The sequence below is a fragment of the Vidua chalybeata genome, chromosome 3, assembly GCF_026979565.1.
Source record: "Vidua chalybeata isolate OUT-0048 chromosome 3, bVidCha1 merged haplotype, whole genome shotgun sequence".
NCBI lineage: Eukaryota > Metazoa > Chordata > Aves > Passeriformes > Viduidae > Vidua > Vidua chalybeata.
In genome coordinates this window covers 110,520,115-110,534,919 of record NC_071532.1, presented here as the reverse complement: position 1 = coordinate 110,534,919, position 14,805 = coordinate 110,520,115, and the positions used below count along the sequence as shown (strand labels likewise).

At 49.6% G+C, this 14,805-nt stretch overlaps 1 protein-coding gene across 1 annotated transcript in view; it reads right to left on the bottom strand.

The window, feature by feature from the left end:
* XKR6 (XK related 6) overlaps nucleotides 1-14,805 on the bottom strand; it is a 165,236-nt gene that overhangs the window by 98,312 nt on the left and 52,119 nt on the right. The gene's annotated exons all lie outside the window — the stretch shown is intronic.

The window sequence follows — 14,805 nt, the reverse complement described above, 5'->3', positions numbered from 1 at the left end:
GAATCTTCATTTTCAAACCCACATTTTCAGTGGAGCTACAAGGAGAAGGAATGAGTCAGACGACAGAAACTGAGTGAGGAAGCATGAAGACCATCCCAAGCAAACCATCTGGGCCTGAAATGTCAGGCAGATCCTTCCTGGAGGAATCAATCAGAGCAGTCTTTCTTCCAGCGTGCACATGAGTGAGCGAGTACCTCAATTACGGCTCTGTGTTCCACTGCACATTGACCTTAAGAGCTCAGTGCTTTATAGGAAGGAGATTAATTCAATTAACACACCCAGGGGCTTCCAGCCAGGCTCAAACTGACCTGCTGACAGCAGGCATTGGAAGCAGCACAGGGCACTGCAGTTCAAATGTCCTGCTTTCCATCTGCAGCCAGGAAAAAGGGACATCGGTGACACCACGGCGGTCGGGTTTGTTTGACAAACATCTCAATGGTTTGGGGTTTTATTGGCAAGGCACTGAGAAAAGCCTGAGCACATCCACTTCTTGATAGGATCTGATCTTGTTCATGAAGTTTGGCCAAACTGGGAAAATTGTGACCAGCAACCTGATATCCTAAAATCCTGGAACTGTTTGGGTTGGAATGACCTTTAAGATCAACCCACTCCTCTCCCTGCCATGGGCAGGGACACCTTCCACTATCCCAGGCTGTTCCAAGCCTCATCCAACCTGGCCTTGGACACTTCCAGGGATTCCAACCTCTCTGGGCACCCTGTGCCAGGGCCTCCCCACCCTCACAGGGGGGAATTTCTTCCTAAAATCTCACTGAAATCTCCCCTCTGTCAGTTTAAAACAATTCCTCCTTGCCCTGTCACTCTCTGCCACGTAAAAAGTCTCTCCCTCTTTTTTATAAGTCCCTTCTAAGTACTGAACGGAGGTCTCCCCAGAGCCTTCTCTTCCCAAGCTGCTCTGACATCAGCAATCCTGTTTTCCTCCTGACTGTGTGAATTCCAGCATTTCTTCTGGGAAGAGAGAGGGAGACCTTGCACTCCACAAAGTCACTTGAGCACCAGATCACCTGCACAAGGGACATTTTCTCTCTTCCCTATCCTATCAGAGGATGACTTGAGGGCGGAAGCGTTGTTAATCCTAACCTGGAATACCAAATTCTACCTCATTCTAAACCAAGGGGTTTTTTAAAAATCCCCAAGTCTGTGTGCAGGTGTGTTTTTCTTCTCGAGGTGAGAAAAGAATCAGAGAATCATGGAATTGTTAAGGTTGGAAAAGACCTTTAAGGTCAACAAGTCCAACCATCAACCCCACACCACCACTGTGTCCTCAAGTGCCACGTGCACAAATTTTTTTGAACACTTCCAGGGATGGCGACTCCACCACTTCCCTGAGCAGCCTGTTCCAGTGCTTGACAACCTCTTCTGTAGAAGATTTTTTCCCTAATATCCAATCTAAATCTCCCCTAATGGAGAAAGTCAAACTGGAAGATCCAAAACTTTTGAAACACCAGTGATGCCACCAGCTCTGTCAAACCACTGGCTGTGCCCCACTTCTCCGGGCAAGACATGGATAATTCTGCATCCTTGGACAGAACTTGGTGGCTTTTATGGTGTTCATGTGAGTGGTAATCAACACCACGTGCCTTTGCCCTTGCACAGCATCTCACTGGCTGTGCAGCAGTGCTGAAGGCAAGAGGAGGTAGCAGAGATCCCGAGGGAACTCAGGGAGAGTGGGAATTGCTGAGGTGCATGTGAGCTGAATACCCAGAGGGATCGGCAGAAGGGGTTAAAACAGGAAAAGTTTGAAAACAGGGGACTGTTTCACAGTGCTTTTGCTCCGTGGATTGCAAGGGAGCACGCCTGGGGAAGCAGGGGCACCAACAGCTCTCCTCCTTCACCAGGATATCTCAGAGCTGCGGGGAAAAAAAAAAAAAAAAAAGGAGAAAAATCGTCCAGCGACCTCACTGAAATTAGAAACTTAACAATGAACACGCTCCACATACAACTTGCCCGTCTCTGTCGTCATGGAGACGGGTACAAATCTGTGTCAGCTGCAATCCGCTCTCCAGTCCCGAAAATTTAAACGAAAAAGGAGGGAGCGCGGGCTGGGAGGCGGGAAGAGGGAATTCCTCTGCTCTGCTTGGCTTTGATGTGCATCACGTTTAAAGGCACAGGGGATTATCCGAGCCCGGTGCCAGAATGAAGCGGCAGCCGTGGAGCAGCTGATGTGTGCTGGCCACGTTTGCCTCCAGCAGAGCATCTCCCCAGATCCCAGGACAGCATCTCCCCAGATTCCAGCAAAACATCTCCCCAAATTCCAGCAGAGCATCTCCCCAGCTTCCAGGACATGATCTCCCCAGATTCCAGCAGAGCATCTCCCCACATTCCAGCAGATCATCTCTCCAGCCTCCACAGGGGCTGCGTGGAAACCTCCTGGAGCCCAGGATGAGCCCAGCCCCACGGCATTCCTGGGAGGATACAGAGCATCAGCAGCACCCTGCAGGCAGCAAGATGAGGCAGCATCCCAGAGGGGATGGAAGGACTGGGATGAGACTGGGAAAGGATCAGTGGAGGTGTTCAGTGGGAAAACACCCAGCAAAGAGGTTGGTGGTGTCTTCAGGGCAAAAAGGGCAGAGTCAGACAGGAATTCCTGCTGCTGGCATGGCAGGAGGGAAGATGAAGTAAGAAAGATGGGACCAGAGATTTGTTTGTCCTGGGTTCAGAGGTCACAGCTGGGATTTGGAGCATGAACACCCTCCATGTTAGCTGGCTATACAGAAAAATCATGGAGAATGGCCCTTCCAGCTAGGAGAGAGTAAAGCCAGGGGGTACAGGATGGTAAAGGTTGGAAGGGAGCACCTGTAGGGTCATCTGGTGTCACCTCCCTACTCCAGCAGGGTCATTCCAGAGCACAGGGCACAGGATTGTGTCCAGATGGTTCTGGAATATCTGGAGACTCCACAGCCTCTCTGGGCAGCCTGTTCCAGTGCTCAGTCACTGCACAGGGAAAGTTCTTCCTGAAGAGAATGAAGAAAAGACACTCCACAGACCTTCCTGGAGAAATTCTCTTCCATCTTGGCAACTCAGCCCCCACCTCTGACAATTCCTAAGATGTGGGTCAATTTTTGTATGACTGGAAGGAATTATTGGCCAGAAATTCATGAAAATGGAGGAAAAGCAACCTAATTTCCTCCTGCATTAATTTCCTGCTCCATCATGTTCCCACTAATATTTAAGGGAGACTTAGGATGGATAGGGTGGAGAAGTGAGAAATGACCCAACAGAGGAAAACTGTCCCTTGGGCAAGGATGCAAAACAGAAATACACCTCGCAGTAACTGCAGTAACAGAGACACCAGAAATTCCAAAACCAATAATATCTTCTATGAAATAAGCCTTATTCCAACAGGGGTGGAGTTACCTTGCTCGCTGTGATGCACTATCCAATGTGCTACCACTGGATTAAGATCTAAAATGTGCATGAAGGATTTGTTGAAATGGTCTCATTTGCTGCAAAGCAATTAATTAGAGATACATTCCCAGCCAGGTATGTTTTAATGCTATCTAGAGAATAAGGCTAAAAAAAATAAAAAAGGAAAAATAAAATAAAAAAGGAAAAATATGTTTAAAATTAGTTAAATCCATGAATTAAACTCACCAGTGTAACTCCTCCTCCTAGAACACAAATGTTTGGCTTTTCATTTTTGAGAAAGACCCTTCAGAAGGCATTTTTGCTGAATTTTGGATTTTGCCAATCAGTGAAGTGCAGCTGAAACCAGAACTTAGACTGGGAGGAGGGAATGAACAGGAGCACTTGTTGAACAGAGCTCCATCAACACCCCACCCTGACCAATTAGCAGTGCCTCGTTATGCGCACTGCAGTAACTCCCCAATTAATTCATTCGTATTTGCAGAGCCATGGCAAGAGGCAAAGCATTAAATATGGATGCTAAATAAAAGGGAATAAATAGCAGGCACCACTTGGCTCTCCAGGTTTCCAGGCCCCATCAGTGGGGACGTTCCCTCCCTGCCCAGAGCAGGCTCCTTAACTAAGGCCTGTAAGTGCATTATTAATTTTTCAGCAGCATCTACCAGACATAATGAAGACACAGTTACTCTGGGCATGAGGACTCTCCCCAGAAGAGCTTTAAAATCTCCAGCCTTGTGGCTGGAAGGGTCAGTGCTGCTCTGCATCCCAGCCAGAGCATGGGCCAGGCACGGAGAATTGGCCCCTTTGTAGCCAGGAGAGCTCCTGATGCTCATTTCTGTGTTTCCAGGACAACTTCCACCATCCCAGTTTGCTCCGAGCCCCATCCAGCCTGGCCTTGGACACTTCCAGGGACCCAGGGGCAGCCACAGCTTCTCTGGGCAAAATAAAGTTTTCATTTAGGATTCTGCTCGATGGAATCTGTGGGTTTTAAGTAAAATAAGGTATTCTAGGCTGCAAGGCCGTGGTTGTCCAATATCCACCTCCGTGCTTTGGAACTCCACAAACAGGGAAATGGAGAAGGGTTGGAGAGAACGGGTGGCACAAAACACAGCCAGGGTCAACAAATGGGAGTTCTTCAATATTTCAAAGTTTCCACCTAAAATGTGGAAGTGATGCTGAGATGGAGCACAGAATTCATGTATTACATCCATTTAAAATAAATCCTCCCCACCCTCACAGGGAAGTTTTTCTTCCCAATATCCCACCTAAATTGCCTCTCAGTTGGAAGCCATTCCCCCTCATCCAGGACAGATCTCTGCACATCCTCCATGGTACCCAAGATCCCAGCTGAAACCAGGCCCTGATGACCAGCAGGACCCTGCAGAGCTCCTCTTCCTCGATGAGGTTTCTTTGTAAATAGTTGTTTCTACACCACAACATCCTTGTTCTGATCCCACTGGCACTGATGAAAGAGAAAAAATAATCCTGTCTTCAATAAAAGCTTGAACAAAGGAATTAAGTGCAACCCAATGGCTCTCAGAGGCAACAAAAGACATCCCTACTATGAGGATATTGGTAGAGATGGCCTCTTTCACAGAATCCCAGAATTATTTAGGTTGGAAAAGACCTCCCAGACCATGGGGTCCATCCTGTGACCGATCCCCACCTTGTCACCCAGCCCAGAGCACTGAGTGCCATATCCAGTCCTTCCCTGGACACCTCCGAGGATGGGGACTCCATGTCTTCCCTGAGCAGCCCCTTCCAATGCCTGAGCACCCTTCCCATGGAGAAATTCCTCCTGATGCACAACCTGAACCTCCCCTGGTGCAGACTGAGGCTATCAGGACACAGAATGATGTGGAGATGCACCTGAGAGCTGGACACCTCTTGGAAAGGATGTGATCCCAGCCTCTCATTTGGCAGCTCAGAGGGAATTTCAGCCTGAGCCTGCACTGGCTATACTTCTAACAATAAAACAGCACTATCAGGTTTAAGACACCTTAAATTCAGACAGAGAAATCACCTCCATCACTTGTGGATCTTCCACAGAGCTGTGGGCAGGCCTCCAGAGAAGGTATCAGCTTCCTGAAATCCACCCTCAAAGCACCTTTGGGTTCCCAGATCATTCTTTCCACCCCCCACTCACATCACCCACTGCTGTTTCATCACTTGTGATAATCAGGGGGCAGCATTCAAAAAAAATCTTCTCTGCATGTCCCCCACTGCCTGCAGGTGCTGAGGGGACAGGTTGATAGTCTGTGCACTCAGCTGGTGTGTTCCCTTGGTTTAGGATTACATCAATTATCCCTATTTTTAGGCATGAGGGCACAGTCCTGTAGGCCGCAACAGAGGCAAAATGACTCCCAAAGAAAAGGCGTAAACATATCTTTATATTCCAGTCTTTGTTAAGCTCCATGAGGGATCCATCAAGAACCAGATGCCTACCAATTTCCAAAGCCTGGAGTATTTCCAGGAGTCAGTTCTGCTCCAACCCAGCTGGGATTTTTTCCCCCACTTTGTTTTCTTTCCTTGTTCTCTGCTAGCCGTGGGAGTTCATTTGCCTCAGGGTACCTTGTACTTGGTTGAGCTTGTGCCATTATTATCCTCCCTGCAGAAATCCTTGTATGGGGGGTTTGAAACACCATTTCTTCATTTGGGGCCTCATCTCCATTGCAATCAGCAGCCAGAAAATTCAACACCTTATTGGAATTCTCTCTGATTGAGCCAATCCTTGCCAACCTTACCTTGAGAATAGAATCACTGAAGGGTTTGGGTTAGGGACCCTAAGGATGATCCAGTTCCACCCCCTGCCATGGGCAGAAACACCTTCCGCTATCCCAGGTTGCTCCAAGATCCATCCAACCTGTCTTTGAAGCTTTCTTGCCCCAAAACTCCTCGTGCACATCTTATTTTTCAAGACATTATAATTAATTTGCACAAGTGCTGTGGGTTCTGTGCCGGAAGCCACACGACAGAGGTGATGCACAAGCATCAGGCAGAGCTGGAAAACCTCTGAAGGTTGCTCTGGACTCTTCACGCCCTCCTTTTGGTCACTACATCACCACAGCACAGGACTGGGGAGCGTGGCAAGGTGGGTTATGCAATGAACTCCCCACTCTCGGGTGCCAATGTCACAAGGAGCTTTCTCGTGCCCCCACCTCTCCTCCATGACATCATTTTGCCTCTCAAGAGCGCGAAGCAAACAAAAGAGGTTTTTGAGCCATTCCACCACCTGGCTGTCCTGGCTTTGTTTCCCCAGCCTGTGTGACACGGCAGCTCCCAGCAGAGAGGGAACAGCAGCTGGTACAAAGCTGGCACTTCAAGAGCTTTTGGACATCCACCCTCCAATGCTGCGGAGGCTGGGGATGGTGACAGGCCCTGAGCCACCACAGGCATTGTTATTCCCATTTGGAGGCCAGCTGTGAAGTGGGACATGGGAGCAGGAAGGTCGTGGCTGGAAGTGGCATGGGACACCTGCCTCAGGAAGGGAGGAGAGACTTTCTGCCAGTCCCTTCCCCCGCTAAAGGTCTGTTCACCAGCAGAGGCATCACCTAATGAAGGTTTCACCTAATGAAGTTTTCATTTAGGATTCTGCTCGATGGAATCTGTGGGGTTTAAGTAAAATAAATTAAATTATTCTAAATAAATCTTACATTTAAGAGAAGGCCAATATATCCCTGCAATGGGAAACAGTTTATTTAAGAATAATAGTGGAATCTTAAAATTGTTTGGGTGGAAGGGAGAACACCTCCCACTATCCCAGGGTGACCCAAGCCCTGTCCAACCTGCCCTTGGACAATTCCAGGGATCCAGGGGCAGCCACAGCTTCTCTGGGCACCCTGTGCCAGGGTCTCACCACCCTCACAGCCAACAATTCTTTCCCAATATCCCATCTATCCCTGCCCTCTGACAGTTAAAAGCCATTCTCCCTTGTCCTGTCCCTCCATCCCTTGTCCCAGGTCCCTCTCCAACTCTCCTGGAGCCCCTTTTGGGTCTGGAAGGGGCTCTGAGGTCTCCCTGGAGCCTTCTCTCTTCCATGTGAACACCCCCAGCTCTCCCAGCCTGGCTGAGCCATGCTCAACACCAGATACAGGACAGAGGCAGCTCTGGGGGTGGATGAAGCCGCACATGAGGCTGTGGAATCCCAACATCTCCTGTGTTACATGAGCCTGAATGTGAATAAACCACTGAGTCACATTTAAAAGGGCCTGGATAGACCTTCCCCTCCTACCTCCAAAACCCTGTAGACAGAGTTATTTAACACAGGTACAAAAATAGCACCCAGACTGCCCTGCTGTGCCAGACAGAGCACAAACATCTGGCAGGCAACAGATCTTGTCCCCAGAAACTTAGCAGGAGGTTAGTGGGTAGCTCAGTTCTAGATCCATATGTCCCAGGACCCAGGGAAGTATTTTATCCTCTCCTCAATGCTGATTCTCCCAGCAGTGTGGGAAAAGCTATTCCTGCCCACAAAATCAGAGGGCAGGAATTTCCAACTCAGGAAAGCACAATGCCCAGCCTGGCTTTTTGTACTCAGATGTGAAGAATCACAGGCTGTACCCAAGAGTCACGAGTGACACTGTTAAAAGGGAAATACATATTAAATAAAAATGCAAACCAGCCCTTTGAGTGGAAACAATTCCTAGTGTGAAAGTGGAGGCTGCACCGTCGCTCAGCTGCCTCTGCACTCACAGCTCCTTTTGAATTCAATGTTGGTACAAAAACACACTCCCACCTGGGACTCGCTTCCCCCATGTCTCTCCCTCGCTGGGAGGCTCCCAAAACCCTGGAGAGCCTGAACAGGTAATGGGATATGTGTGGTTTCCATGGGATGTTCCTGGCTTTGCACTAAAAACCTCATTGCCATCTATATCCATCATGGAATCATGGAATGGTTGGAGTTGGAAATTACTTTATAAATAATTTTGTTTCAACTCCCTGCCATGGTCACGGACACCTTCCACTATCCCAGGTTGCTCCAAGCCCCGTCCAACCTGGCCTTGGACACTTCCATGGATGGGGCAGCCACAGCTCCTCAGGGCATGGATGATGCTTTGTGGATGTGGCTTCATCCCAGATGTAATTCCCAGCCTAAAAGAAAAGGCAGGTATCCACATCCAAGCCTCCTCTCCAGGCTCCCACTGCAGCTCCTGGCCAAATCTTCAGGCAGGCAGCGGAGGCTGCAGTGGTTTTTCCCAAGAGCTGCCTCCCACGTGTGGGTGTAGGAGGAGCTGAACACAATCCCAGCCTGGCGGAGCCTCTTCCCTATCCTTACTCGACCCCTCAATTCAAGCACAGCTCCTGCTTTGGGAGGTCTCCTCAGCTGCTCCCTGGCCTGCCTGTCCTGTCTGTGCAGTGGAGATGCCTCTTTTGGGACTGTAGCACTTGCTGGGATCACGGGAGGACAGAGCCATGGATGGCGTGCTGGTGCCGAGGGCAGCCGGGGGCTCTTCACGCATGATGGGATTTCCTCACGGAAAACAAGCACTTAGGTGCAGGGCAGAGGTGGGGACAAACACCTGAGCACAGCAGCTCTTCTTGCAGCAAAAGCAGTGGGATCAGCAAAGGTGGGAGCGGGTCTGTGCTGGACTCCCACAGAGCTTCTCTGAGTGATGGCTCTCAAATTGCATTAGCGAGTGAGATTGTCCCCAGAGGCCTCAGAATGAGGAAATAGTGGAAGTGAAGGCACCACAGGGACCAAAATCCACCTGGCAGCTCGCTGACAGCTGCACTCTGGCACTGGCTCTGGGGCACAGGCTGGGAACTCCTGCAAACTCAGCCGGAGGCTGCCGAATCCAAACCTAATCCAACACCTCATCCAGCACTGCTGGGAAAGGGGCTCAGCCTGGAGAAAAGGAGGCTCAGGAGGGACCTTCTGGCTCTGCACAACTCCCTGACAGGAGGGGGCAGACAGAGGATGTTGGGCTTTGCTCCCAGGGAACAAGGGACAAGAAAAGGGGACACAGCCTCAAGTTGTGCCAGGGTTGGATATCAGGATATTAGGGAAAAATTCTTCATGGAAAGGGTAGTAAGGCACTGGCACAGCTGCCCAGGGCAGTGATGGAGTTCCCATCCCTGCAGGGATTAAAGAGCCCAGTAGATGTGGCCCTTGGGGACATGGGTCAGTGGTGGCCTTGGCAGTGCTGGGGGAATGGTTGGACTGGATGATCTCGTAGGACTTTTCCAACCTTAGCAATTCTCTGTCTCTGTGCTCTAATGAAGGAATCTGAGGTGTTTCCAAGCTGTGAGGAGCACTTTGGAGCTCTCCTCCAAGAGGCTGAGCATCCCAACTCTGCTCTCAGCAGCAAGAGCCCACACTGGTTTTCCTCGCCAGTTCCAGGTCCCACACCCCCCCCCCCATGGCTTTATCTGCTTGGCTGGAGCTCTGCAACTGGGATTCAAAGTGGCTGCACAAGGTGACACCAGGAAATTCTCCCTCCTGCCACCCTTGCCAATAGTAATGCTGGTTCTCTTAGAAGCCTTTGAGAATTTTACCTGAGGAATTGGTGTTTATTTATTTATTTATTTGAAAAAAAATGGCTTTTTTTGAGTGGACAGAAATCTCCCTGCCCACACACAAAGAAATACAGCTGCAGGATGCTTTGAAAGCTGCTGCTCCTAGGGCCTTCTCCCCAGATTTTTTTTTTTTTTTTTTTGGAAATAAAAAGCACCTTTTTTGTGGCCACAGAACCACACAATGGTACTGTTCCTGCATCAAATGAAAATCCATTTAATAATCACATCTGGAGTTTGCAACCCAACTTCTTGGAACTATTGGTTGCAAGGGACATTTAAGAGTGTTGCATTCCATTCCCTGCCATGGGCAGGGATACCTCCCACTATCCCAGGTTGATCCAAATCCCATCCAGCCTAGCCTTGGACACTTCCAGGGATCCAAGGGCAGCCACAGCTTCTCTGGGCACCCTGTGCCAGAGCCTCACCACCCTCACAGGGAAGAGATTCTTCTTAATACCTAATTTAAATTGTTTCATACAGAAGATCCAGGCTGACCCCAGTGTCTCCATGTGCTTCTGTAACTGCTGTGATTCCCACACAGAGCCTGGAACACGCTGGATTTCTGTAGCAATCAGACTGGGCAGTTCCAAATGTCATAGGTGCTCACAAAGGGAACAACTGCACCTTGAAAGCATCTGAGTAACCATGAGAGTCATTCAGTTCAGAGAAGAGGCTGATATTTAAGCTACAGATGGAGAAAAATTATGTCAAGAGCATGGTTCAAACCACTGCAGTTTAAATAACCTCCTCCAAGGCAGCTTTGGTAAATACAATGCCATAAAGGAGCCGTTGTGCTGCCCATGGAGAGCTCTGAAGGCAGCAAATGACAGTGGAGGGTCACAGGGATTCCTCTGCTCCTGCTCTGCTCCTCTCAAAGGGAAGCTGCTCAGAGGGAGCACAGCCTGGCTGCTAGTCCTGATCCAGGAAAATGCTGCTGTAAAGGAAGGATTCCTCCCTGGAGCAGCTTGGGGGAGTGGAAGGTGTCCCTGCCCATGCAGGGGGTTGGACTGGATGGTCTTTAGGGTTCCTTCCCACCCAGACCATTCTGCGGCTCAGGTCTTACATAAGATATGCAATAACCTTTAAATGATGGTTAATAATCCTCCCCTCCTTTCAGCCCCTTAATTTCTCCTGCAGACCAGAAGCTCTGCAAACAGAATCCCAGAATGGTTTGGGTTGAAAGAGACCTTAAAGCTCATCTCATTCCAGCCCCTGCCATGGGCAGGGACACCTTCCACTACCCCAGGTTGCTCCAAGCCCTGTCCAACCTGGCCTTGGACACTTCCAGGGATCCAGGGGCAGCCACAGCTTCTCTGTGCCCAGGCAGACCTGGATGCACTCCCTGGTCCCCATAAAGCCTCACCTCAGCCTCGTTAGCTCCAGCATATCATTATCATTTTAATTGCCCAAACCTGAGTGCTTGTAATACCTTTATTAGATTGTAGTCATCCCCCAGCGCCAGACACAGCCTGATTTAACAGGTCCAGTGCTGCATTTATGAGCAAGCCTGAGCACAGCCTCTTTCATTACTGTCTGAAGGTAATTCCTCTTGATCCAAAACTTCCCGTGGCCTGGAGTGATACCCAGGAAAGGAGAGAAGGGAAAACTGCCAGGCAGGTTAAAGCACCCAGCTGGGGAGCTTGGAGTACTCCTGCCCTGTCCTGGAGCTCCCGACCTCCACCAGAAGCAGCCAGAGGGAATCTGAGAGACTTCCAGACACACAGCCTTCAGCAACAACTCTCACCTGCCCTTTGGGATCTTTGCAAAGCAGATCCCAAACTGAGGTGGACTGAGCTGCCTGATGGTGTTGAACAGCCTCCCTGGCTCTCCTGTGCCCCACATGTGCAGCAAATGTTTGGTTCCTCAGGGCAGGGGAACCTTCCTGGTGCCTGGGGGGATTGGAGGGAGTTTGAGGGGGAGTTTTAACAGCCCATGCAGGGGAAAACAAGGTTTAAAGGCCAATGTCTTGGTCAACACAAGTTGATTTTATATTTGTGAAAGAGAAGAGGGAAAGGATTCTCCACACTGGACCCTCCACTTCTAATTAAGGGCAGCTCTGATTTCTGCTCTCTGTGAGCAGAGTCAGGACCCAGGAATAGCTGAAGCTGTGTCAGGGGAGGGCTAGGCTGGATATTGGGAAAAGGTTCTTCCCCAGAGGGTGTTTGGCCACTGAACAGGCTCCCCAAGGAGCTTGGGGCAACCTGGGATACTGAAAGGTGTCCCTGCTCATGGCAGGGGTTGGAATGAGAGGAGCTTTAAGGTGTCTCCCCAAACCATTCTGGGATCTTAGAACACCATCCCAGTTTTTCAAGGCACTATGACCTCAGCATCTTCAGTATCTGAAGCAAACACCACAGGCAGTGTCTATTTTAGACCATATTATTCAGTTTCAATACTTTTCAATGATGGTTTTCTTCCATTTTAATTGCAACTCCACCTTTGGGATTAGTGAATTTATTTTATGATGGGATATTAAGAGTAGGCAGCCTTCTTTTTTCTTTTCTAGTCCAAGCCAGTATTTAGAAGGAATAGCTTAAATTATTAAATGCACACAAGCACAGGAAACACAGGAAACTCTCAGCCATTATCCTATGAAGACAATGCCAATGCAAACACTGTAATAAAATATTCTTCACTGAAATCAACACTAATTTTCCCAGGCAATCAAATCCATCCCTGTGATCCCTCCTCCCAGGGAAAACAGCCAGCACAGCTAAATTCAGATCTCTGTGGCTCCATGCTTAAATTTGGCTCAGACACACTGCAAATCAATGACTCCAGAAATGTTTTCTAAGGAAAAAATTCCCTGTGGGCAAAGTTTGCTCCAGCCCACGGCAGCTCTCCTGACACAGCAGCAAAGAGCCCGGGGCTGCATCGATCCGGGAATCCAGGAAGGCTGAAGCTTCCAGTTGTGAACTTGTTGCGGCCACCACTGTTGGGACATGGCTCCTGTGTCCAAGGGGACAGTCCCCAAGGACAGCTCAGCCATGAGGACACTCCCAGAGGATGATGCTGCCCCAGCAGCCCAGAAACAGCACCGAGTCTCTCACAAGCTCCTCCCTCATCCACACACAGTGGGGATCAGGATGGGATGGAGAAAGGGATGGAGCAGGTCTGGTCAGCATCTGCCAGCTCAGGAGGAGGAGGAGAGGACATGTGACAGGGAGTATTTTGGGTTGGAAAAGGCTTTTAAAGGCCTTCCAACCCCCTGCAGTGAGTAGTGACATCTTCAGCTAGATGAGGCTGCTCAGAGATCCACTCAACCTGATCCCAAATGCTTTTAGGGATGGGGGAACCAGAAATTCCTTCCCCAGTTGTAGGAAATCTGTGGATTGCCCATGACCAGGGCTGTGTTTGTGTTTCACAGGACACTCAGAGAACACCAATTTCTTGTCTCCAGAAAGTGTTGGTGCCTCTCTTTGATGTCCCTGAACTCTTACTCAGTAAGAGGATGAAATGTTCCACTGAGGTATCACAAGGTGGGTGCAAACCACCACCTACATGATTTCTTTAAGGATCTTGCAGCACCTTGGCCTCAAGACCATGGCAAAATAACACAATCATGGAAGATCAACCATTTCCCAGCACTGCCAAGGCCACCACAGACCCATGTCCCCAAGTGCCACATCCATGTAGCTTTTAAACCCCTCCAGGGATGGGGACTCCACCACTGTCCTGGGCAGCTGTGCCAGGGCTAGGCAGCCCTTTTGGTGAAGAAATTATTCCTAATATCTAACCTTAATCTCTCCTGGGGATCTTGAGGCCATTCCCTCTCCTCCTGTCCCTGTTCTCTGGGAGCAGAGCCTGACACCCCTGGCTGTCCCCTCCTGTCAGGGAGTTGTGCAGAGCCAGAAGGTCCCCCCTGAGCCTCCTTTTCTCCAGGCTGAGCCCCTTTCCCAGCTCCCTCAGCCCCTCCTGGTACTCCCTTCTCCAGCTCTGTTCCCTTCCCTGGACATGCTCCAGCCTCTCCAGTCTTGTCAGGAGGGTCTCAGAGCTGTCCCCAGAACTGGAGGTGCCCCAGCAGTGCCAGCACAGGGGATGGGCACTGCCCTGGTCCTGGTGGACACACATTTCCTGGAACAGCCCATGGGCCATTGACCTTTTTGGCCACCTAGGCACACCTGGCTCTTGTTCACCTGCCTGTTGTCTATGGCATGGAAGTTCCAGCCCCACCAAACCAGAGTTGGAGCCCCTGTCCAGCTTTCAGAACACCCCCAGCCCTGTCCCAGACTGTCCCCCCAGTCCTGCAGAGCAGTGATGGTGACAGTCCCTTGGCCAGGCAGCCAAAGCTGTGTCATCAGGCTCAAAGAGCCCAGCACCAAACTGAAAGAGGCTGAATCATTTCTCCTTCCATACCCACGGCCCAGGATCAATTAAACTTTGCCATGGCTCCTCCTGTGAATCACTTAAGAGGGGTAACAAGAAACCACTTCATAGGAAGCAGTTTTAAAAATGCCCTGCTCTGCATAAGACAAGTTTACCACAGAGAAGGGGGGAAAATATTCAAGCATGTTCAGCATCTTATAGATTAATCCTAGGCCTAGAGCCAGGATAATTACTGCCAGAAGAAATAAAAGTAACATAAATATAGGTTAACACACAAAGGGTCCCGTTTGCAAGGTTTTACACATCACCAGCTCAAAGGCAGATTTGTAAATTTAATTATAGAAAGATTTATAAAAGCAGGTAATACTCAAAGGGATGTAAAAATAATTTTACTACAGTGAAGAGAACACAAAAATAAAAAAATAAAAGAAACTCCAAACATTTAAAATTAAGTAGGGCATCTGATGGATCTCCTGAAGCCCTTCCGCAGGATTCAGCCCAGACTGCCAGAGCAGCATCCGCCACAGCCTTCCAGAAATGCCATTTCCAGAGGAGAGCAGATAAGTCACTCTGACAGCC